The sequence below is a fragment of the Mauremys reevesii genome, linkage group 13 (genome assembly GCF_016161935.1).
Source record: "Mauremys reevesii isolate NIE-2019 linkage group 13, ASM1616193v1, whole genome shotgun sequence".
NCBI classification, from domain to species: Eukaryota; Metazoa; Chordata; order Testudines; family Geoemydidae; genus Mauremys; species Mauremys reevesii.
This window is the reverse complement of record NC_052635.1, coordinates 14,499,219-14,522,888: the sequence shown is the minus strand read 5'-3', so window position 1 is coordinate 14,522,888 and position 23,670 is coordinate 14,499,219. Positions and strand designations below refer to the sequence as shown.

General features: G+C 45.3%; 2 pseudogenes; both read right to left on the bottom strand.

The window, feature by feature from the left end:
* Positions 1–6,118: 6,118 nt before the first annotated feature.
* On the bottom strand, positions 6,119–7,040 carry LOC120380074 (annotated as a pseudogene).
* A 15,331-nt stretch (positions 7,041–22,371) lies between these two features.
* Positions 22,372–23,312, bottom strand: LOC120380073 (annotated as a pseudogene).
* Positions 23,313–23,670: the final 358 nt, after the last annotated feature.

The following is a 23,670-nucleotide window of genomic DNA, read 5'->3' as shown; positions in this document are numbered from 1 at the left end:
TAGTTTCTGCAATTCTGACTTGAAGTAATTCTAGGCCTCCTCCACCTTTAGATCCACAAGTTCTTCAATCCAATCCACTTCTCTAATTAATTACCTTAATTCTTTAAAGGTAGCCCTTTGGAAATGAAAACCCTAGTCACAGATCTATTTTTGTTTATCCTTCCATTTAATTTAAACGGAATTAGCTCATGATCACTCGAACCAACGTTGTCCCCTACAACCATTTCTTCTTTGAGGTCTTTACTACTCACCAAAATCAAATCTAAAATGGCATCCCCTCTTGTTGGTTCAGCAACTACTTGGTGAAGGAATCCATCAGCTATCACATCTAAGAAAATCTGAGCCTTATGATATGATTATTACTAGCACTTGTCCTCCAGTCTATACCTGGGAAGTTAAAGTCTCCCATGATCACACAATTCCCGTTAGTATTTATTTCATTAAAAACATTAAAAAGGTCTCTTTCCATATCCAAATCAGATCCCGGCGGTCTATAGCACACACCAAGCACTATCCCAGGGGCGACTCTAATAGCTTTCTTCCCCAATGTGATTTTTGCCCAGACAGACTCTATCTTATCCATTCCATCCCTTCTTATTTCTTTACAGTCTACCTCATCATTGATATACAATGCTGCTCCACTCCCTTTGCCTTTATTTCTGTCTTTCCAAAACAGCACATACGCTTCAATACCTGTACTCCAGTCATGACTACTATTCCATCATGTTTCTGTTATCCCTATAATATCTGGTTTTACTTCCTGCACCAGTAACTCTAGTTCCTCCATTTTGTTACCTAGGCTCCTTGCACTGGTGTACAAACATCTTAATTCTTGCTGTTTGGCTTCGCTCACATTCTTTACCCGATTAGGCCCAGACATTCTGCCCCCAGTATTGCCTATTAGAATGGTATCTACACTACCCTTCCTCCGTATGTCCATTCTCCTACCCATGGCTGTATCCTTTCTTACTTCATTTTCTTTCCTCTCAATGTTAATATCTGGCATGGAGATTACCTGGACATCTCCCAACCATCTCCCCCCAATTCCTAGTTTAAAGCTCTCTTAATCAGTTGTGCCAGCCTCCATCCTAAAAGTCTATTTCCCTCCCTACTCAGGTGAAGTCCATCCTGAGAGAACAGTCCTCTGTCCATGAATGCCTCCCAGTGGCCATACATCCCAAAGCCCTCCTTATAGCACCAGTGCCTGAGCCATCTGTTGATCATCATAATCTTGTCACACCTTTGTTACCCCTCTCTAGGAACGGGCAGAATCCCACTGAAGATAACCTGAGCCTTGATTTCCTTAAGTGTTTTCCCCAGCCTGGCATAGTCTCCCTTGATATGTTCCAGCGAGAATCTAGCCGTATCATTAATTGCCACATGAAGGACAATCAGCGGATTCTTTCCCACTCCCATTAGGATCCTCTTCAGCCTCAGGTCCACCTCCCATATCTTAGCACCCATCAAACAGCACACCCTTCTGTTCTCTGGATCAGCTCTGGTTACAGGCCTGTCTATTTTTCTCAGTAAGGAGTCTCCAATCACGTAGACCTGCCTTTTCCTGGTGATGGTGCGATTCTCCAGTCTATCCCCTGTTCCCTCTGGCTGAAAGTCCTCTCGATTCCTATTCACCCTTGCAGTCCTTCTCAACCCATCCCATATCCTCCTGGGGCTCATAGTTGGTGCTGTTATCTCCATTGACTCTTCCCCTCTTCCTATAGGACTAGCTGCTTTTCTCTTCTTCCTTGGCCTCTCACCTTCAGCGACCACCTGCTGTCTCCTTCTTCATTTTCCAACCTCGCAAACCTGTTCCTGAGCTCTATTTCTCCTTCACTAGCCCGTCTTTTCCTCTGCCTGGTTCTCTTAGTCACATGCTTCCACTGTCCACTTTCCTCACCCAGCAGTCTCCTCTCAGAGTTCTTTGGTCCTGCTTCCATCTGCATGTCTGCGCTTTTCCCTTCAGTCTCTGCAGGGTTTTCCTCCATCATCCACTCGAACCCCCTTTTAAACTCAACCAGAGTTTCCACCTGCATCTCCAATCTTCTGATCTTTTCTTCCATCAGCTCTATCAGGCAGCACTTCATACAGATGAAACTTTTTTCATGTGCCTAAATACCTTAAAAAATCTGGCCCGTAGGCAAGTAAACCTGGGGGTTTCCAATGTGCATTACTTTACATTTATCATCATTGAATTTCATCTGACATTTTTGTTGCACAGCTCAACTTCAATGGAAATAAGCTAACATCCACCAGATGGAGATCTAGCCCCATATTTCCATAGGCCCATGTCCACAAAAGTTCCGAACCCCCAGGTTTAGTTGCCAGGGCCGGCTCCAGGCGCCAGCCGAGCAAGCTTGTGCTTGAGGCGGCAGATTCCAAGGGGCGGCATTCGCTGCTTCCGCCGCCCGCGCAGGTTTTTTTCTTTTTTCTTTTTGGTTCTCTGCTCCGGCCGCCCTGTAGGGGGCAGCAGTGCAGAGGAGAGGCGTGCCCTGCTGCGAGCAGTGCCAGGACTGTAGCAAGCATGGCAGGGCAGCCTGCGTCCTTCCCTGCCCGCCGACCCGAGTGGCGCAGAGCCCTCGCAGGCAGCGTGGCGAGCGCCCTGCTGAAGGAAGCCCTGGCTGCTCCCCTTCTCTCTCCCCCCCGCTGCTGCCCGGGGCACATCTGCAGGGCCGGGGGTCCCCCTGCACCCACGCTCAATCCGCCCTGCAGGTTTGTTCCCCCCTTCGCTGCTCTGGCCAGCCCGCAGGTTTGTTTGTTCCCCCAACTTCGCTGCTCCGGCCGGGCCACAGGTTTGTTTGTCGTCCCCACCCCCTCGCTGCTCCGGCCAGGCCGCAGGTTTGTTTGTCCCCCCTTCGCTGCTCCGGCCGGCCCGCAGGTTTGTTTGTCCCCCCCACTTCGCTGCTCCGGCCGGCCCGCAGGTTTGTTTGTTCCCCCTTCACTGCTCCGTCAGGCCCACAGGTTTGTTTGTCCCCCCCACTTCGCTGCTCCGGCCGGCCCACAGGTGTTTTTTTGCTTGGAGCGGCAAAAAAGCCAGAGCCGGCCCTGTTAGTTGCCTATGGGCCAGATTTTTTAAGGTATTTAGGCACCAAGGCCTAATCTGCTTGACACCAGGAGAAGGGTTCTCTGCTGTGGATCACAGAGATGGGTGCCTCCCTCCAGCCCCAATGTAGGCACCAAACAATTGTGAGTGGGCTGGGGCTCAGCTAGCAGCAACCTTGTGTGTCATCAGCGTCTTGGTGGAAATGGTTCAGACCACATGGATCTTCAACCTGTCCTTCTGTAGCTCCAACTGCATCCACCACGTCTTCTGCGACATCCCATCAGTGGTGAAGATGGCATGCAAGGACACCTCCAAGATCAAGATCATTTTCTTGGCCATGTCAGGGCTGTTCATCATGAGCCCTTTCCTGTTGATAATGCTGTCCCACATCTGCCTTATTGCCACCATCCTGAAGCTGCCATTGGCAGAGGGAAGGCGGAAAGTCCTCTCCACCTGCTCCTCCCACCTCATGGTGGTCACTTTATTCTATGGACCTGCCCTTATCACCTATCTGAGGCCCAAGTCCAGCTACAGCCTGGAGAGTGGCCAAATGATTTCCCTCATGTACACAATCATGACGCCAATGTTGAACCCTGTAATATACACACTGAGGAACAAAGAGGTGAAGGAAACCTTTAGGAAAATGGTAGAGAAAAGCATCTTTTCACATAGCTGGAGAAATTAGAGAAAGAAACGTAGAGTTAGTCAGAATGGGAAGAATGGGAGAAATCCACTAGCATTTTATTGATTCCCCCCACCCCCAGCTCTTATTTATTCATTGACCTGTTGCTATTTGCAGGGAGGAAATGACCTGTTCTGTAGGAAAACATGTAGGAAAAATTATGTTTAAAAATATCTACTTTTCTAATCTAAATGTTAAGGATTTTTGTTTACCAAACTTATGAAATTCAAAATCTTTTGACCAGATTGAAAGTTGATTGAAAAAGAAATGAGAGTATATAGTCAAAATGCTGTCTCCAAAATATATCTTCACAATTTGAAATGTTAGAGGAAAAAATATACATATGTGGTTGAAAATGAGAAGCGTTTCAGAACATCTCCGCTTTGTGTGTGGGTGTAAACCTCACAATTTTAATCAATATTCCAATAGTGTAAAAATTCCCACCAGTTCTATGGTGAAATCCATTAGGCTTTCTCTTTTCCTGCTCTGTCACTCTGGTGCAACATTTTTTGGCTATCTCTTGAAAGCATTTCCCCAGACCTCCCTCTGACCCAAGTCTCAGGACTTGTGAATGACTTTCTATCTAATATTCTGATAGAACTTTACAAGCCTAAATTATGTGTGCCACACAATGGCTCTGTGAGGTAGATCTTAATTTCCATCATGTTCTGTGCAGGTGCAGATGTCTATGCTAGCAGATCTGATTTTAGCCTCAGGATGTATATCATAGATTCCTTGATTTTAAAGCCATGGGAAACCATTATGGTCACCTAGTCTAACCCCTGCCTACAACAGGCCAGAGAATTTCATTCAGTCCTACATCAAGTATGCACCAAATATACTGTATATTAGATATATGAAATAATGACTATGTTAAATACTCTTCAAACTACTTGAGGGTCTGAGTATTACAATATTGCACTAAATAACTGTGTATACTGTACATATTTGTATGATAATTATCTGTGTATATTCTGATGTAGAGTGCTTGTCTACCTGTGTCCCCACCTACAGGTAACAAATACCACATTTAAAACCTCTGTACCTCGCTGAGCATTCATGTGTATTCCTAAAATGAATTCATAAGCAGCTTAAAATGTACGCCCACATGAACAAACTGACGTGAATTGCCTGTCAATATATGATTCTTTTTATTACTATGCATTGCAACAAGCAGGGCCGGCTCCAGGCACCAGCTCAGCAAGCAGGTGCTTGGGGTGGCCAAGGGGAAGGGGCGGCATGTCGGGCTCTTCGGCGGCAATTCGGTGCCGGGTCCCTCGGTCCCTCTTGGAGGGACCTGCCGCCGAAGAAGAAAGTGGTGCGGTGGAGCTGCCGCCGAAGTGCCACCGATCGTGATCACGGCTTTTTGGTTGTTTTTTTTGGCTGCTTGGGGTGGTAAAAACCCTGGAGCTGGCCCTGGCAACAAGCTAGGTGGAGGCAGAATTATTAGTCTATCTGAAATTCTAACTGAGGGTTTACTGTAAATATTTGTTTCCAAAGATACAAACACCAGGACTTACCATGTGGAACCAGAAGTAATCAGGCAGCAGCAACACATACACACCATGTGGAACCAGAAGTAATCAGGCAGCAGCAACACATACACACACACACACACACACACATGCACACACACACACACAGACACACACACAAGCAAGCAAATACTTTACTGCCTCAGGGCTTTAGAGGGGAGGGGAGGAGTAGGGCAACAGCCTCAGGGTGAGAGAGGTCAGGGCTCCAGGGAGGGAGGGAGGGAGCGTTCAGGGCTTTAGATTTGAGGGGACTGCTGGGGCTTGGGTCTTCAGCCCGCAGGTGGCGCCGGTGCTAGGGACTTTAACTATGAGGGGAGCGCTGGTTTTGGCCCCAGCGTCGTCCCCATAGCTAAAGCCCCGAGCCCCAGAGCTCCGCCCACCAGAAGCGGAGCGGTGAGAAGCCCCCAGCTCTGCTTCAGCCCCCTGGGTCCATTCCCAGCTTTGTTCCTACTGTTAACATTAAATGATACTTTGTCTTGAGAAATATGGTCACTGCATTCATTGCTGGTGGCCACAGCTCCTGCAGTCAGACCTGTTTGTGTGTACAGTGAAATCCACGTTTACTGACATTTACCAATAAAAATGTAGCTGTAATGTCTTTGTGTCTTCCGTGCAATGCACTCAACATTCTTTAGAATTTGCCATGCTCGTGTACAGAAAAGAGAGAGTAAGAAATGAACACAAAAATTAAAAACCCAGATACAGCATCATGTTCCCAAATGAATAAGAATTGAATCAATGCTCTTTGTGGGTTTATACTATCAGTTATTTGTAAATATTTGGATGATGATGGTGCTGCAGAAGAAGAAGATGAAGAAACTGAAGGCAGCAACAGGAAATAAAAAGGCGAATAATATTCATTCACATCCTATGTATCACGTATTTCAAAGCTTCTTTCACATCCTTGTTCCGCATTGTATAAATGATGGGGTTTAACATTGGTGTTAAGATGCTATATAATACGGAGATCAGTCTGGCGCTACTTGGTGAGTAACTTGAACTGGGTCTCAGGTAGGAGAAGATAGAGCTGCCATAATACAGAAGGACCACAGTCAGGTGGGATGAACAGGTGGAGTATGCCTTCCTCTTCCCCTTGGAAGAAGGCATCTTCAGTATGGTTGAGATAATGTAAGTGTATGATAGAAGAATGCAGGCAAAGGGGTCCAAGCTATGAAAAGGCCAATGCAGAACAACAGAAGTTTGTTGAGAGAGGTGTCCCCACATGACAGCTCCAGCAACGGTGGGATATCACAGTAGAAGTAATCAATACGGTTGTCTCCACAGAAGGGTAACCAGAAGGTGAAGACTGTGTGTATTGCAGAGTTAAGGAAGCCACTTACCCAGGAGGCAGCTGCCAGCTGGAGGCAAATGCTTTTGTTGACGATCAGTGTGTAGCATGCGGGTTACAGATGGCAACATAGCGGTCAAAGGCCATCACTGCCAGCAGGAGGCACTCGGTGCCCACGAAGGAGAAGAAGTAAAGTTGCAGCACACAGCCTGTGTAGGAGATGTTGCTCTTCTCTGAGAGGAGATGAACCAGCATCTGGGGGATGGTCGTGGTGGTATAACAGATGTCCAGAAAGGACAGGTTCCCAAGGAAGAAATACATGGGAGTGTGGAGTCTCTGGTCCACCAGCGCAAGGATGATGATGCAGGTGTTCCCAAATAGGGTGAAGAGGTAAGTGAACAAAAACCCACTGAAGAGTGATAGCCACATCTCCTGGAGGCTGGAAAATCCCAAGATGATGAACTCTTTCAACACAGTTTGATTTCTTCTCTCCATGCTTCAACATTCAATGGTGTTCCTGCCAAGAAATGGTAATAAAATTTTAACAGTAATCTTGTTATATGGTATACAAATGTTCTACTTGAAAACACGAATGTACCTGAGAAATGACTATTTTTGCAGGGGGAAGTCATTACAGAATATAGGTCACTCAGATACATTGGTGATGAAACTTGTATATTAATACCTGGAACTTATAGAGTGCATTCCATCCAATATTTTTTTCCAAAGATACAAACACCAGAGTTTCGGACTTACCGGTCAACTAGACACCATGTGGAACCAGAAGTAATCAGGCAGCAGCAGCAGCAACACACACACACACAAGCAAGCAAAGACTTTACTGTCTCAGGACTTTAGCCAGGGGGGAGGGGGTAGGACACATTATCCCCATTTTACCAATGGAAAAACTATGGCAAAAAGAGGTGACCTGATATAAACAAGCTCATAGAGCAGGCCCAGTGTTCCTTCCACTAGATCACACAGCTCTCCACTGCCTTTATCCAACTCAGTGACAATCCTTGCATAGGATTCAGTGGGCTTTGTATCAGGCCACTGGTAACTAAGTAGAGAGACAGGAAGAAAGAAAAAGCAATATACTAGATAGATAGATAGTGTGACATAGTGGGGATTTTCCCTTGTTATGTTGTATGTGAGCCTATGTGAGTCTTATTGTTTTGCATGAATGCTGTGTGTGCCTCAGTTTCCCTGTGTATTGCACCAATGTCTAGATGGTGGGAATAAGGGTGTGTGACTATTGGTTATGGGAGTGATCCAGCTGCCTGCACAGATGCTATGGCCACCCCTTGTTAACCTGAGACCCAGGAAGAGGATGTGACCAGGTGACTCTTGGCCTGGGAAGTGAGACAAAGGCCGGAGGAGGAGCAACGGGCAGGGCAGGGACCAAGCAGCTGGAAGCGAGACAGTCTTGGGTGGCTTGGGGCACATAGGAAGGACCAGAGCTCTGGCTCTGGGCTTCCCTCCCCCCATGATGGACTTGGCTGAAAGTCACTAATTTCTGTGCTAACAAGTTCTGTTCTACACTGTGTCCATGTTGACTAATAAACCTCCTGTTTTACTGGCTTGCTGATAGTCATGTCTGACTGCAGAGTTGGGGTGCAGGGCCCTCTGGCTTCCCCAGGAGCCCAGCCCAGGCAGATTCGCTGCAAGAAATGCACAGTGTGGAAGGGGATGCTGAATACTCTGAGGTCAGACCCAGGAAGGTTGAAGCTGTGTAAGTTTCTTGGCCTGGAGACAGTATGCTAGGAGGCAGGAGGCATGCTCCAGCAAAGTCCTGACTGGCTTTATATGGAGTAGTTCCAGAGCACAGCCCTGGTGACTCCATGATAGATAGATAGATAGATAGATAGATAGATAGATAGATGTGTATGGGTATAGCTAGATAGCTGGATTAAAAGTGCAGTGTACCATGTATGCTTGAGTAGGGTTTGTGTTTGTATATTTTTGTGTGATTGTATTATCACTGTGGGTGCAGTGTTTGTTGTGTAGGGTGCATGGAAAACTGTGTTTTATTTGACGATGTGTATACTTTGGTGTGTATCTGTTTACAAAATTTGCATTTCATTTTTTGTTGTTGTGCAACTGGTCACGCCACAAATTTCTATTTACGTTGTATAATTTTCATTTACACTGTACTAAATTATCAAGATACCTAGTGAAATTGAGAACAGAATTTAGTCCATTGTATCCACACACATGCACACACAAAATACATAAAAATACACATACACACACAACAAACCTAGAGAGTGACATCTACACAACACCCACATTCTCAGGGAAGTCCTTTCAGGCAAAGAATAAAAAATCCTGCTCAAACACATTCCCCATGCAGAGACTTAAATAAAACTACAGGTGTACAGAGATGTTCAAGTAGACAAATGTACAACAGAAAACCCAGCAGAGTCACAAATGGAGCCAAGACCATTGTAGCTGCATTTACACCAGCTATGGATCTGGTTCATCAAATTCAACAGAGCCACACTGATTTACCTCAGCTGGGGTTCTGCCCCGTTGTATTCCTTTACCCACTAGCAGACACCACTAGACTTAGTCATACATTATGGGTATGGCTGGTTGAAAGATATTCATTGACCTTTTAAAAAAAATAATGGAAAACTGGGTTTTCAAAAACAATGAAAAGGTTAATGGGAAGTTTCTGCTTTCCTGTAATTGTTTTTGATTTTTCACTGGGGGTGGGAGGAGTGGGGGACCTACAAATTTCCAGAAGCTTTACATCAGCCACCTTTCCTCCTGCTCCTCCTGCTCCTGCTCTGTGCCTGTTTCAGTGCTAGCCCGCCCCTTTCCCAGCCTGCACTGGTTCCTGCCTCAGCCAGCTGCCTGCTGATTCTGACACCCTGTCCCACACTTACCTCAGGAACATCGGCAGCTGCTGTGTCCGCTCCGGGCCACACCTGAGAAGCACTGAGACCCCGGTCACTTGGTCACAATGCCTGGAGGGAGAAGCTGAGCCCAGTCCAGAGGAACCAGAGCTGCAGGAGCCAGGGCCGCCCAGAGGTGGGGGCAGGTGGGGCAATTTGCCCCAGGCCCCACAGGGGCCCCCATGAGAGTTTTTCAGGGCCCCTGGAGCGGGGTCCTTCACTCGCTCCGGGGGCCCCGGAAAACTCTCATGGGGCCCGGGCCCCCGGAGCTTCTTCCGCTCTGGGTCTTCGGCAGCAATTCAGTGGCGGGGGGTCCCTCCGCCCCAGGACCTGCTGCTGAACTGCCCCAAAGACCCACGGCGGGGGGTCCTTCTGCCCTGGGACCCGCTGCCGAAGTGCCGGGTCTTCAGCAGCAATTCGGTGGTGGGGGCCTCCCGCTGCCGAAGACCCCAGGCCCCCTGAATCCTCTGGGCAGCCCTGGCAGGAGCCCCCACTGCCACATGAGTCATGGAGACACACAAAAAAGTCATGAAGAAATGGGAAAATCACCATCTCTCTGACTTCTTTCCTGCTGTGACAGCCTTGAAACCCTGTGAATAATGATTAAAGAGCACCCCCACATTTTAACCACTTCCCTACCTCATACAGTGCCATTCCATGAGTGAGAATGAAATCTCAGAGTGCCGAGAGGAAAAGCACTAGCCAAACCAACAACTAACAGCCCAGAGACATGGTTCATGCTGTCTAGTCAGAAACTTCTCTGCCAGCCAATGCGGTTAGATTTACCTCTCACATGTTGGAACACAGGTGGGCCAGTTCCTGTTCTTCTAGACAGCCAGGATTCTCTGGTGTGTCTGAGGGATTCTCAAATATGTGCGGAGACAAGAGACAACCCCATCGATGAAGATATTTTAGATGTCTTTGAAAATTACATTGCAAATATATAGTCAAGAGGCAGATCGATGAGACATTCATTAAGATGACTAACCTTGATAGCGAGACGTGATGCACAGTATCTTATATAAGACTGAGAGAAAAAGATGAGGGACAATTCTGTAGATTAGATCCATAAGAGTAAGTTAGAGTGAGTGATAAGATCTGAGACAGAGAGAAAAAATTCTGAAGACAATTTAGGTGTTGATGGCTCCAGAAAATGAACTTGGGGGCCATAACAGTAACATAGGAAAATGCCCCAGACTGTCTCGTACTTACCTTCCCACTTGTGATCCACTGCTTCGTTTCTGAAAATCATTAACCTGCAGCAGAGAAGCTTCTCTGCTAGAGAATCTCAGACATAGATCCTTTCTGTATTTTTCAGTGACCACTGGGATCAAATCTCCAGGGTTCTCTTTGACTATGGGTGCCCAGGAGAATTAGTAATTGCATTGTGTTTGTAAACATTTTGATCAATTAAATCAATTCAGCAACGCAGAAACAACCATTCCATTCAGAGATGGCCTAGTCCAGATTGCAAGGCCAATTGCACTTGTTGATCAAGGTGAAGGTTGATCAGTTCTCCAAGCATTTCCTGTAAACATATTCTTCAGCACTGTTAAACTGTATTTGTTGCACTAAAGATCTGAGCCCCTAGAGCCAGGACTATTTACCTAAACTTCTCAGGTACAAGTACATGTCATAAGGATGTATCATTTATATTTATAGATCTCAGGAAGAAATATAATTGATTGCTAGGCCAAAAGCTTTTAGCAATAACTGTCAGTGACATCAACAGCATAGCCCTTGGTGGAACTGGTGTGAAGTCTGACTAGGCTGTAATGGGACACTGTGTCCACTTCATCATGACCAAACCATCATGCTGGGAACTAATTGCCCTACTTTGTTGGCACTCTCAGGATGGAGCTGAGAACTCACTGGACCATGGGTAGTTCTTAACTCCCCTTTCAGCTTTATTCCCCCAAACTCTTTAACCAGCGAGCAAATATGAGCATTCAGGGAAGTATAACTATTAATAAGTACACTCTAATTAAGTATTAACCACACTTTGCACATAAGGTTAAAGCAAAAATATTAGTTGATAGATTTGAGATTCACACAAACAGACAAATATTTAGGCACACAGAGAGATAAACTCATCTCTATCTATCTATCTATCTGTCTATCTATATCATTTTATACTTCTACCCATCTCCATAGCATCTGAGCGCCTTTCCCATAAAATCAGTAGCAATAGAGAAGTACCTAGTTGACTTCAAAGTGTTGGATATTCCTCCCTTTTTGAGATACCAGCTCGTCTTGTGGAAGGTTTTCTTGGTTTTGGATTTTGGGAGAGAAGGAGTAAAGTCGAAGTAGGGGACACATAATCCTACATCATAGGGTAGAAGGGGGCATTGTGTGTCAGGTATGAGGATTGTGGAAGTGGGAAGGTGGAAAAGCTTTCCCAAAGGTTTTGCAGTGTTTCCTAAAGACGGAAAATGGATTCACCTCATCTTACCCTGGAAGCTCCTTCCACTACCAGATTCCCCCATCCAAGAATGCCTTCTCCTAAGTTCTCATGCATTTCATCCTCAGCTTTGTGATTTTGAATATTACCGGGCTCCTAGGTGCTACAATAATACTTAGAGAAAATTGAATGCATAGACACAATTTGAATCAGATACAAATCTACACACACAAGCACAATGGTGCATGCACAAACACAGACAAACAAACAAATGTCTACAGACCCACAAACAAGTATAATGGAATGCATAGACATGTCAACATACAAAGACATAAAGCTGTGATCTTCAAAAGACTCCAGACGAGTTGGGCATTCAGATCCCATAGATTTTCAGTTTGATTCAGGCACCAGGGTATTTGAAAATCCCAGTTTCAACCTACATGTGCAATCACACATACATCGACAAGCACACCGAAACTGACCCAGAAACACACTCAAATGGCCATACAGATATGAATATACAATCCCATAGGAATGTACAGTCAGAATCTCTTTCATGATCATGAATTGGTAAGGAACAAATTTGCTGGAAGTGACAAGTGAAAACTTCACTATTTTACAAAGCTAGAAATTAGAGCTATTATAACTCTATCTCTCTCTCCATTGTCTGGTTAATATATCATACCTGTTGCTTTGCCTGAGTGCTGTACTCCCTTGTGGGGAGAGAGTACAGAGGAGAGCAACAAAAATGATCAAAGGGTTAGAAAATCTGACATAGGAAGAACGGCTAAAGAAACTGGGCCTGTTTAGTCCTGAGAAAAGACAGCTTAAGAGGGACCTGATAACAGTCTTCAATATGTTAAGAGTTGATACAAAGAGGACAGGGATCAATTGTTCTCCATGTCCATTGAAGGCAGGACAAGAAATAATGGGCTTAATCTGCAGCAAGGGAGATTTAAGTTAGATATTAAGAAAAGCTTTCTAATAACATGGGTGGTTAAACTGTGGACTAGGTTTCCAAGGAGGCTGAGGAATCCCCATCAGTGGTGGGTTTTAAGAACAGGTTGGACAAACGCCTGTCAGGGCTGGGCTGGGTTTCCTCGGTCCTGCCTCAGTGCTGGGCACTGGACTTGATGACTACTTGAGGTCTCTCTCAGCCCCACATTTCTATGAATCTCTGACAGCTACAACTGGGATGATTTAGTTGGGTTTGGTCCTGCTTTGAGCAGGGGGTTGGGACTAGATGACCTCCTGAGGTCCCTTCCAACCCTGAGATTCTATGAACTGTCTAAATGACTCCTCATTCCCACCAACAGTATTTTCTGTTAAAAAAAAACAAAAACAAAAAGAAAACACCTGGGATATTCACTGACACAAACTTTATGAACGCATAGTTATGGTTGTACGGGGCCGGTGATATATCCGGCCTTTGTGCTTTAGCAATTTTGTGATTGTCACCTTCACTGAGACCTTTGCTTTTGATTGTAACCTCCTTGTTGGTTTAGGACACCCAGGTGCTAGTGAAAACAAGTCCAGTGCTGACAGCATCAGTCTTTTCTGAAAACTGCTGCCCATGCTAGGGAGCAAGATGCCTTGTAAAGCGCTAAGAGGGAGAAATCCATGACTGGCCATCAACGTGGACTAAAAATTCTGTCCTGGAACAATAGGGTTTCTACTGGCAGGCCCGCTGACATTCATTGACTCTCAATGCAGAAGCAAACAGGGGTAAGATCCAGAGCTGGGAAATTCCCCCGGCCCAAGCACATGGAAACAGGATGTGCCAGAGAGACTGTGCTTACCTATGGATGCTGACCAGAACCAGGTCTGCTGGGGTGGCGAGATCAGACTGACGGGGATGCATCAAGGATGTAGTTTTCCTAAGATGTGTAACTCTGGTGTTGTGTTGTAAAGAGTAAAGTGTATGCATCTCTCGCTTTCCTGCTGCATTGTTCCAAAAGGGTGTGTCTGGACTCCAGGTGAGGGGGAAGGTCTATACGTAACTGGATGACGGGAGAAATTAGACCATTGTTTTGTTGTCTAAGCCAGTTGGACTGCAGACTCCCACTGCCCAAGTAGGGTGTCAGAGACTCACAGACTCATAGACTTTAAGGTCATAAGGGACTCTGATGACCCTCTAATCTGACCTCTTGGCCATGTGCTATGGCTGGCAGTTGGATGCTGTGAGCTTCAAAGGAAGGTTTGAAAGCTAGAAGCATCTGGTAATTGGCTGAGCCTTAATCAGTGGATGGGGCATTCACACAGGCCAGGGCTTTATAAAGCCGCGCACAAGTGACCAGGCAGCTTTCCGAACAGGGGCTGCTAACAAGGAATTTCACAAGGGAGTTTGGAAGGGGAGTGGGAAGGAAGCGGAGGTCCCTTGTTGGTTCTATCTGTGCCCCTTTAGTCCCCTTAAAACCTATAAACTAAACTCCTTTCAAAACGTCTTGCTTTAAACAACCCTTACATTAACTAAGAGGCAATGCAGGCAGAAGCCCAGCAGCAGAGTGGGGGCTATCCAGTTTATTGCGCTGAGTGTTGCATGTATGATTACCTGCCCTGTGGGTGGGTGGCATATGAGTGCAGTCGGTGCAAGGAGCTCCTGGCCCTCAAAGACCACATACGGACTTTGGAGGCCAGGGTGGTGGAACTGGAGGAGCTAAGAGAGGCAGAGAGGTATGTTGATGAGGCTTTCCGGAAAACTGTAGAATTTTCCCACCTCCAGTCAGACAGCCCCTGCTCTGTTGAGGAGGATGAAAGGCCCAGGGAAGCAGAGCAGTCAATGGGAGCAGAGGGATACCTTCCCATAGTTGGGACCCTCCTTCCAGCTGGTGCTGGTTGCCTCTCGCACTGAGGTTACCTCTCCGGGGAGGAGCTCCAGTTGCTAGGAAAAGGCAGGTGTTAGTAATGGGAGATTCGATCATTAGAAACGTAGATAGCTGTGTTTGTGATGACTGGGAGAACCGTATGGTGACTTGCATGCCTGGTGCAAAGGTTGCGGATCTCTCGAGGCATCTAGACGGACTTATGTGTAGTGCTGGGGAGGAGCCAGTGGTTGTGGTACATGTAGGTACCAATGACATAGGGAAGGGTAGGAGAGATGTCCTGGAAGCCAAATTTAGGCTGCTAGGGAAAAGACTGAAATCCAGGACCTCTATGGTGGCATTCTCAGAAATGCTCCCAGTTTCACGTGCAGGGCCAGGTAGACAGGCAGAGCTTCAGAGTCTCAATGTGTGGATGAGACGATGGTGTAGAGAGTAGGGGTTTACGTTCATTAGGAACTGGGAAACTTTTGGGATGGGGGGACCCTATACAGGAGAGATGGGCTCCACCTAAACCAAAGTGGAACCAGACTGCTGGCACTAAACATTAAAAAGGTTGTAGAGCAGTTTTTAAACTAGGAGATGGGGGAAAGCCCACTGCTGCAGAGGAGCATGTGGATCGGACACAGACTTCTCTTAGGGAAAGTCTAATGATAGAGAATCTCCAGGTTATAGTCAGGAGCAGAGGATGGAAGAGGATAATGTAAGGACCAGATCAGATGATAAACAGTCACATAAAAAGAATCTGACACATCAGAAAAGGGCAGACAAATAAACAGGGACAAATTTTTAAAGTGCTTGTACACAAATGCTAGAAGTCTAAATAATAAGATGGGTGAACTAGAGTGCCTCGTGATAAAGGAGGATATTGATATAATAGGCATCACAGAAACCTGGTGGACTGAGAGCAACCAATGGGACAAAATCATTCCGGGGTACAAAATATATCGGAAGGACAGAACAGGTCGTGCAGGGGGAGGAGTGGCACTATATGTGAAAGAAAGTGTAGATTCAAATGAAGTAAAAATCTTAACTGAATCCACATGTTCCATAGAATCTCTCTGGATAGAAATTTCATGCTCTAATAAGAATATAACATTAGGGATCTATTATCAACCACCTGACCAGGACAGTAATAGTGACGATGAAATGCTAAGGGAAATTAGAGAGGCTATCAAAATTAAGAACCCAATAATAGTGGGGGATTTCATTTATCCCCATATTGACTGGGAACATTTCACTTCAGGACAAAATGCAGAGATAAAATTTCTCGATACTTTAAATGACTGCTTCATGGAGCAGCTGGTACGGGAACCCACAAGGGGAGAGGCAACTCTCGATTTAATCCTGAGTGGAGCACAGGAGCTGGTCCAAGAGGTAACTATAGCAGGACCACTTGGAAATAGTGACCATAATACAATAGCATTCAACATCCCTGTGTTGGGAAGAACATCTCAACAGCCCGACACTGTGGCATTTAATTTCAAAAGGGGAACTATGCAGAAATGAGGGGGTTAGTTAAACAGAAGTTAAAAGGTACAGTGACTAAAGTGAAATCCCTGCAAGCTGCATGGGCGCTATTTAAAGACACCATAAAAGAGGCCCAATTTCAATGTATACCCCAAATTAAGAAACACAGTAAAATAACTAAAAAAGAGCCACTGTGGCTTAACAACCATGTAAAAGAAGCAGTGAGAGATAAAAAGACTTCCTTTAAAAAGTGGAAGTCAAATCCTAGTGAGGCAAATAGAAAGGAGCATAATCACTGCCAAATTAAGTGCAAGAGTATAATAAGAAAAGCCAAAGAGGAGTTTGAAGAACTGGTAGCCAAAAACTCCAAAGGTAATAAGAAAATGTTTTTTAAGTACATCAGAAGCAGGAAGCCTGTTAAACAACCAGTGGGGCCCCTTGATGATCGAGATACAAATGGAGCGCTTAAAGATGATATAGTAATTGCGGAGAAACTAAATGGATTCTTTGCTTCAGTCTTCACAGCTGAGGATGTTAGGGAGATTCCCAAACCTGAGCTGGCTTTTGTAGGTGACAAATCTGAGGAACTGTCACAGATTGAAGTGTCACTAGAGGAGGTTTTGGAATTAATTGATAAACTCAACATTAACAAGTCACCGGGACCAGATGGCATTCACCCAAGAGTTCTGAAAGAACTCAATTGTGAAGTTGCAGAACTATTAACTAAGATTTGTAACCTGTCCTTTAAATCGGCTTCGGTACCCAATGACTGGAAGTTAGCTAATGTAACACCAATATTTACAATGGGCTCTAGAGGTGATCCCGGCAATTACAGACCGGTAAGTCTAACGTCGGTACCGGGCAAATTAGTCGAAAAAATAGTTAAGAATAAAATTGTCAGACACATAGAAAAATATAAACTGTTGAGCAATAGTCAACAGGGTTTCTGTAAAGGGAAATTGTGTCTTACTAATCTATTAGAGTTCTTTGAAGGTGTCAACAAACATGTGGACAAGGGGGATCCAGTGGACTTAGTATACTTAGATTTCCAGAAAGCCTTTGACAAGGTCCCTCACCAAAGGCTGTTACTTAAATTAAGCTGTCATGGGATAAAAGGGAAGGTCATTTTATGGATTGAGAACTGGTTAAAAGATAGGGAACAAAGGGTAGGAATTAATGGTAAATTCTCAGAATGGAGAGGGGTAACTAGTGGTGTTCCCCAAGGGTCAGTCCTAGGACCAATCCTATTGAATTTATTCATAAATGATCTGGAGAAAGGGGTAAAAAGTGAGGTGGCAAAGTTTGCAGATGATACTAAACTGCTCAAGATAGTTAAGACCAAAGCAGACTGTGAAGAACATCAAAAAGATTTCACAAAACTAAGTGATTGGGCAACAAAATGTCAAATGAAATTTAATGTGGATCAATGTAAAGTAATGCACATTGGAAAAAATAACCCCAACTATACATACAATATGATAGGGGCTAATTCAGCTACGAGAAGTCAGGAAAAAGATTTTAGAGTCATTGTGGATAGTTCTCTGAAGATGTCCACGCAGTGTGCAGAGGTGGTCAAAAAAGCAAACAGGATGCTAGGAATCATTAAAAAGAGGATAGAGAATAAGACTGAGAATATATTATTGCCCTTATATAAATCCATGGTACACCCACATCTCGAATACTGTGTACAGATGTGGTCTCCTCACCTCAAAAAAGATATACTGGCACTAGAAAAGGTTCCGAAAAGGGCAACTAAAATGATTAGGGGTTTGGAGAGGGTCCCATATGAGGAAAGATTAAAGAGGCTAGGACTCTTCAGCTTGGAAAAGAGGAGACTAAGGGGGGATATGATAGAGGTATATAAAATCATAAGTGATGTGGAGAAAGTGGATAAGGAAAAGTTATTTACTTATTCTCATAATACAAGAACTAGGGGTCACCAAATGAAATTAATAGGCAGTAGGTTTAAAACAAATGAAAGGAAGTTCTTCTTCACGCAGCGCACAGTCAACTTGTGGAACTCCTTACCTGAGGAGGTTGTGAAGGCTAGGACTATAGCAGCGTTTAAAAGAGAACTGGATAAATTCATGGTAGTTAAGTCCATAAATGGCTATTAGCCAGGATGGGTAAGGAATGGTGTCCCTAGCCTCTGTTTGTCAGAGGATGGAGATGGATGGCAGGAGAGAGATCACTTGATCATTGCCTGTTAGATTGACTCCCTCTGGGGCACCTGGCATTGGCCACTGTCGGTAGAGAGGATGCTGGGCTAGATGGACTGACCCGGTACGGCCATTCTTATTTTCTTATGTTGCAGGCCATAGAATGGGATCATGCACAGGGTCTGCACCTGGCAGTATGCCTGAGAGTGACCCAGAGCTAGGGACAGTGATCAGTCACTATCTAGACCCAGAGGGGTTAGAATCACATGGGAACCACAATTTGGGTCTGAGTACAACAGATTGGTGCGTGCCCAGAGGAGGGACAGAGCCAGGTAGTCACAGCACCCATTGAAATGTAAGAATCAATTCACACTTCAGAGGTATTGTGTCAGGCCCTCTGCAAACTCAGACAGACCTTGCCACAACGGTTTCACTCAGGTCATCTTTGCAAGGTTGTCTTTGCAACCACAACCTCTGGAGACTTTGGGCTAGATTCACAAGAGCGATTTAGGTTCCTAAAGCAGCATTTAAACACCATTGACATTCATGAAAACCTGGCTACCTTGCCCTATAGGTGCCTAATCTCCCCAGGTACTTAAGTTTCCACCAGTAAAGTCCCAGAGATGCCTAATTTTTTGCCAGTGGACTTGTGCAAAGCCACCAAAGTACTGACACCACTGAGCAGCTCAGTAGCTGACTCACACCACCTCCCCAGTAGGATTTACAAACTTGGTGTTCCCTCACATGTCTGAATTCTAGGGGTCTAATCTGGGAGGTGTGCTCAGAGGTCTCCCTCTCTCAATCTCTCTCTTGTTGAAGTTGTTCTACTCGGTCTACCTACTTAAATCTTCATTGGAGCAGGGAGTGGAACACAGGTCTCCCAGGAGAACATTCTAGCAGGTAGCAGCTAGTATTATAGAGTCTTAGAGTGGGAATAACTCTATAGACAAGTGTCTAATGCATTCTCCTGAGAGAGCCAGGTTTTACTCTCAGTTTCACAGAAGATTTGGAAAGGTCTACAGTACAGCCGCACAGCTACAGTGCTGCAGCTGTGCTGCTGTAACATAGACACTTTCTTCTTTAGCGGAAAGAGTTTAGACACTGATGTAGTTAATCCACCTCTCTGAGAAGTGGTAGAATTCTTCCATCAGCCTAGCGATTTTCCCAATGGGGGCTTTGGTCGGCTTAAATATATCACTGCCTGGAGTGAATTTTTCACACCGCTGAGCAACATGGCTAAATCTAGGTGTTCACTGGGCTGTTAATTTGGGGCAGAAAGTGGGACAGCTTCAACAAGAGGGATGGAGAGGCACCCACCCCTGAATTCCATAGTAGTGATCAGGACCCTTTCCTAAGAGGTGGTGGGCCTGGAGCCAAATTGGTGCTGCGCATCAGGCAAAGGGTGGCTTTGAAGCCAGATCTCACCTACCCTGAGTAACTGCTCAAATTGCTCAGTGCTTGGCTGGTGGCTCCCCGTTCAGCTTGTTGGCTTTTGTGCAGTCCTGTTTTCTCCCCATATATTGTATAGGGAGCCTAGGGTCCAGATCCACCAATGGATCTAGGTGCTAACTGCCAGTGTAGGGTCCTAAATCCCCTGAACCCTGTAGGTGCCTAAACTCACTAAGGATGGAGAAGACCCCCCCGTTCAAGTCCCTCCCCCTGCCTGACAACAAGAGGTCATTTGAACAGAGCTCCGCCACCTCTCAGGTGAGCGCTGGAACCACTGGGCAATGGAAGAGTCTGATGTGGGATCCCTCTCCTGGGGAAGCTGTTCCACTGTGAAATATTCATTGTGGGAAAAACACAGAGAAGCAAACCTAAGAATGACTCTGCAAAGCCTATGGGTTGGAGCTCTCGCCTGGCACACCCAGGGTTCACTCTCTCTGCTCCAATACCCCTGTTTAAATTAGTTAGCCACAGTGCAGGAGCTTCAAGAGAAGAGACTGAGGTGACCATGCCTCAGAATATCCCACAGCCCATTGGCTGTGGCATTTAAATGAGAGGTGGAAGGTCACTGATCAAATCCCTTCTCCACTTCATGTGCGGGGGGAGGGGTCTTGAACCAGAGGTTTCCACATCCCAGGTGAGTACCCGAACTGCTGGGCTAAAAGTGAAGAGGGAGCTCTTCTTGCCCCCTCCAAAATGATATCGGTGCCTAACACGAAGGGACGGTTGGCAGCTGAGAATCTCAAGCAGAGGAGGTACCGCCCTGCCAATGGGACTTAGGAATCTGTCTGCAAAGAGGGGCTGGGGAAATGATGACTTTGCTTTAGGTCCGCTCAAGATTTAATATGGTGACAAGCAACACAAAACAATGACAGATTGATTCTCATCGTAGTGCAATGTCAGATAATTCCAGTGATGTCAGAGGACTCACACCAATGTATGTGACTGAAAAATTATGCCCAGTGTGGCCGTATGAGCATCAGACTCAATATTAGATACTAGTGCATGGTCCCTCTACCAGGATTGGTTCAAAAAGGAACTTTTTGTGAAAAAGGGTGACAACATGTAACTATGGCATTGAGGTTGAAGTTTTAATTACATGACCTTCATCATAATTCAGATTCCCAAAGCAAATGTAACTCTATGACCTTGCTAAGGAGCAGCAGAAGCAAATATGGTATTTCATGAGCACGGAGAAATTTCTACACATTTTTTATTCCCCCTCACACACAAAAAAAAGAAAGGAAAACAAAAGAAAAGAAGTGTTATATAAGTGTTCATTATTTTAAATGTCAAATTAATGTAGATTTGATGGGTAGACACAGAGCTAGATGATACAGAGCAATTTAATTAGAATACTGACTTTCAAAAGGGTCCATTTCCCACTCATTTTATTTCTTTATTATATTTATCACTGGAAATTACAGTTGCCTTTCAATCAAATATAGGTCCCAGAGGTTGCATTGCCATCTGTCTTGGATGGTTTAGACACAACAAATTCTGCATCTTGGCAGGGGGTAGACTAGGTGATCCTTGCAGTTCTTTCTACACCTGTGGTTCTATGATTCTAGCCACCTTCTGGGTCTTTGAAAATGTCCTGCTAGATTCAAAGAAAAAGTCATACACAGAGAGAGTTGAGAATAAGTATTTCTCCCATTGACATTGATCTGAGTATGAATTTCCATTGTCAATGACAGATATCAATGATCAATAGGGATTTGGGCTGGCATTTTCAAAATGGACTAAGGGTGTATGGTGCTCAAACCCTATTGTACATCCATGAAAGTAGGGTGCCTCCCTGTCTGTGAAAATCCCCTCATTTTCCATGTGGACGTCAGTGAAAATTCAGTAGCTAAACCCTTTAGGTTGCTAAGAAAACAAAAGTCTATGAAGTCAATGGGGGTTTTACTTGATTAAATTCAAGAATGGTCTCAGGAGTTGCATCTTATGGTATGACAATTGTAATCATAGAAACATAAGGCTGGAAGGGACATCCAGAAGTCAATAAGTCCAGCCCCTGCACTGAGGCAGGAGCAAGTAAAACTAGACCATCCCTGATAGGTGTTTGTCCAATCTGTTCTTGAAATCCTCCAAAGAGGGTGATTCCACAACCTCCTTTGGAAGCCAATTCCAGAGTTTAAGTACTTTATTTTCTGAAGACAAAACATGCCCAGTTGTTTTCACCTTTCTACATAGTTTAGGCTTTATAAACCTTTGATCATTTTTATTGTTCTCCTCTGGATTCTCCCATTTGTCCACATCTTTCCTGAAGCAAGACTGTAATAAAATACATTCAGATATTGAATGTGAACTTGGGAAGAGAAAAAAAAACTTAACCGAGATGATGTGACTGATGACCCAGATATTGTTGTTTTCGCCCCCTGAAATGGGTAGATCAGAAACTGACTTATCTGAGTGGTTGTTTTCCACGATGGCTTCCTTACCAGCTCACTTTACAACCTCCTTTGATTTGACTTTATTCATTCAGTTGGGTGGCACTATGAGCTTGAAAAGGGAAACCAAGTCAGATACGACATTTCTAAACAATGACACAGACATTTTCCCCTTTGTGACACCCCCCAAGTTGAGACATTTCCATGTGGCTCAATGACCAGGAAAATAAACTATTTTTTATGAAAACAAAGAAATCCTACTCCTGGCCAAGAGTTTCCTCAGAACCTCCCTAACTTCTTTGTTCCTCAGGCTGTATATTATGGGGTTGAATGTCGGAGTGATGATCGTATAGAAGAGGGAAATTGCTCGATCAATGTCCACAGAGCCATTGGAACTGGGTCTCATGTAGGTGACAAAGGTGCTGCCATAGAACAAGGTGACTGTGATCAGGTGTGAAGAGCAGGTGGAGAAGGCTTTGCGTCTCCCTTCACCTGAGCGCATCTTCAGGATTGTGCGGATGATGCTGGCATAGGAGGCGATGATCAAGAGGAAGGGGATGACTATGACTACCACAGTGAGGAAGGCAAGAATGGCCTTGATGAGGATGTGTCAGTGCTTACCAATCGAAGTATTGGGAGGACGTCACAGAAGAAATGGTTGATTTTATTTGACCTGCAGAAGGGTAAGGTGAAGATGGCCACCGTTTGCTCAAATGCCACCACGCTGCCGGCAATCCACACTGCAGCTGCCAAGCTAAGGGTGACTTTTCTGTTCATGATGAGTGAGTAACGCATGGGGTTGCATATGGCTACGTACCGGTCATAGGACATAATGGCCAGCAGGCCACACTCCGTGCTGCCAAAGAAAATGAAGAAGTACATCTGGACTACACAGCCTAGGAAAGAGATAGTCTGCCGCTCTGACAGCAGGTTGGTCAAGGTCTTAGGGATTATGACCGAGGTGTAGCAGATCTCCAAGACTGACAAGTTCCTGAGGAAGAAATACATGGGGGTGTGGAGGGCCAGGTCAGCCACCGTGACAGCGATTATAAGGCCATTTCCAATCAGGGAGATGAGGTAGATGAGTAAGACGAGGACGAAGAGAAGGGACTGCAGATCCTGGAGGTCTGAGAAGCCCAGAAAGATAAACTCTGTCACTGCAGTTAGGTTTCTCTCCATAGCTCTCTCCTGTGGAGGTCACATAGGTATTTAGATACCTCAGAGTCTTGCATGGTATCACATAGATAGAACATAAGAACATAAGAACGGCCGTACCGGGTCAGACCAAAGGTCCATCTAGCCCAGTATCTGTCTACAACAGTGGCCAATGCCAGGTGCCCCAGAGGGAGTGAACCTAACAGGCAATGATCAAGTGATCTCTCTCCTGCCATTCATCTCCATCCTCTGACGAACAGAGGCTAGGGACACCATTCTTACCCATCCTGGCTAATAGCCATTTATGGACTTAGCCACCATGAATTTATCCAGTTCCCTTTTAAACATTGTTATAGTCCTAGCCTTCACAACCTCCTCAGGT